At 58.0% G+C, this 2,519-nt stretch overlaps 1 pseudogene; it reads right to left on the bottom strand.

Annotated features, from left to right (window-relative positions):
- Nucleotides 1-250: 250 nt before the first annotated feature.
- Nucleotides 251-2,024, bottom strand: LOC125539286 (annotated as a pseudogene).
- Nucleotides 2,025-2,519: the final 495 nt, after the last annotated feature.

Here is a 2,519-nt window from a genome sequence, read left to right as displayed (position 1 = left end):
TTTCTGGACTTATTTTAGGATTTTCGGTGATGCGTAAATTTCAAGATGACAAGGTGTCTACGGTGACGTCGTAAATTTTAAGATGATATGTCGACTCGGTCTTTCAGAGAAGCGCATAGTGATAAGATGTGGATGTGTGCGTTTATAGAGTTGAGTGTATGCGTGTGTATATGAGCGCTTGTGTCTGTAGTGACGTTGAAAAAATAAACCATATCGGCATGGCCTGTTATTCATGTCTAGTACTCTCTCGTATGAAATTACTTGTCATAGAATAGAAATAAATAAAATGAATGTACTATCTAAAACAAAAATACGTCTAGATACTTCATTTTCCTCGACAAATAATTCCGGACGAAGGAACTAAGTACATGTCTTAATTATCCTAGAGCGAAAATTTTGACTTGACCATCTGTCTTCTCGTTGTTTCCAAGCTCGGACACGCCCTTGTCCTTCCTGTGCGCGAGCTCCCTCACATGGTGAACCATATTGGCCACATCCCGGCCCGACGACCCGCCTTCCGCCATCGCCTCCCTTGCCATCGTCGCGAGCTTCTTCGCCGTCGTTCGTATTTCCGCCCCCTCATCCATCAGCTCCCTCAACGCTTTCTTGATGTCGTCTCTCACGACCTGTTTCGCATATAGCTCGGGGTTCATGAACACGTGCATGGCCGGAACCTTAACACCGACCCGGACGCCGGCGCCGAGCACGTCCACGACCAGCGTCTCGTTCAAGAACTGGTCGGCGATGTGCGGCCATGTCAGGAGCGGCACGCCGTGGGAGAGGGACTCCAACGTGGAGTTCCACCCGCAGTGCGTCAGAAAGCCGCCCACCGCCGGGTGCGACAGGATGCTCATCTGCGGTGCCCACCCACGGATGAAAAAGCCGCGGCCCTCCACGCGCTCCTCGAACCCCGCGTCGAGGTCTCCCTAGTCACCCAGATGAACGGGCGATTCGACGACTCCAGGCCGGCGGCGAGCTCCGCGGCCTGCGACGGCAAGAGGCGGGCCATGCTGCCGAAGCTGACGTAGAGCACGGACTGTTGCGGCCGCGCGTCGAGCCAAGTGGCGACCGAGCCGGCATCGACGGCCGCGGGGTTGCCTCTTCCGGTCGTCGTCTCCGCGTCGGAGTCCAGAAGGCAGAGCGGCCCGACCGCCCACACCTTCCGGTGGAGCGCCGCACCGTATCCCTTGATGTACGCGCTCTCGAAAGCCGCGCAGGTGTTGAAGACGAATCCGTCGGCGGTGGCCTCGGCTTCCAGCGTGTCACGCCTTTCCTTCTCCATCCCAGGAAACTGGAAGAACCCAAGCGACGTGGCCTTGCTCGTGACGGCGCGCACCGGAAAATCGGGCACCTCGAACTGCTCCAAGTCGCCGGCAACGCAGTCGGTGTCGTGCACGCCGTGCTTGGCCAGGCTATGCTGCGCCAGGAGGAAGAACGCCGACGGGCCTTGGAACACAAACCGTGGGATGTCAAGCCGGCGCGCGACGTCGGCCGTCCACGGGTTGCACGTGTCGGCGACGAGGCAGTCCGGCCGCCGTGGCAGCGCCCGGAGGTACGTCTCCAGCGGCCCGGCGAGCAGCCACACGGCTTCATAGAAGAGCATGATGCCGGGGAGGTCCGTGACCATGTCGTGGCTCTCGCACCCCTCGGGCAGCCCCAGCGCCGGCCCCGGGAACGGCAGCTCGGCCACGTCGACGGCGAGCCCCTCGCGGGAAGCGTGCTCCAGGACGGCCCTGTTGCGCGCGGCGGTGACGGGCGTGAGGACCACGGTGACGCGCGCGCCGGCGCGGCCGGCGATGAGGCGCGCCAGGTCGAGCACCGGGATAACGTGGCCCGGCGCAAGGAGCGGCACCAGCACGAAGTGTAGCGGCCGTGCCATGGCCGCGCGGAGTACAACAAGTCAACACGAAGTTGGGGATAATTTACTTGTTGTACGTGCAGTATGCTGGAAGGAGGAGCTATAGATTAGCATCTGGAAGGTCAAGACAGATAGAATCACGGCCACGGCCAGCGTTGGATCGAGATCGAGATCCACGGAGTAGAGGCAGTGCTGCTACATCGGCCACCCACGTGCATTATCAACAGACGACGGACGGACGATGCTGAGGTGATGCCGTTTACACGAATATGGCGAATCCTATCTGTTTGCGCACGCAACGCGAATCCTCCCCGTCGATGAATCATGTGGATCAGCGCGCCCAGGCCCACCGGGTCCCAACCAACGATTCCCTAGTTCTTTTTTCCCACGGTTATACGACCGGATATAGTCACATCGTATCTGTCCAGGCGACCAGGCCCCTACACCATCACTCGGTTGCCCCATCCACCCCAGCGATTTATAACGTGCCAAATTTCGATTCCCAGACTCCAGATCTAGCCTCATGTGAGTTTTTTCCCCAATTTTCTCTGTTGGATTTTTTCTAGTTGTTACTTAGGCTGCATGCGTATCATTGTTCCACTCATCTGTGTGTTTGAGATCTGCTAATTTATGTGCTTCTTTGTTTCCTCCCGCAAGATTG

Source organism: Triticum urartu, chromosome 1, assembly GCF_003073215.2.
Source record: "Triticum urartu cultivar G1812 chromosome 1, Tu2.1, whole genome shotgun sequence".
In the NCBI taxonomy this organism is placed as follows: domain Eukaryota; kingdom Viridiplantae; phylum Streptophyta; class Magnoliopsida; order Poales; family Poaceae; genus Triticum; species Triticum urartu.
This window is presented reverse-complemented; position numbering and strand designations above follow the sequence as displayed.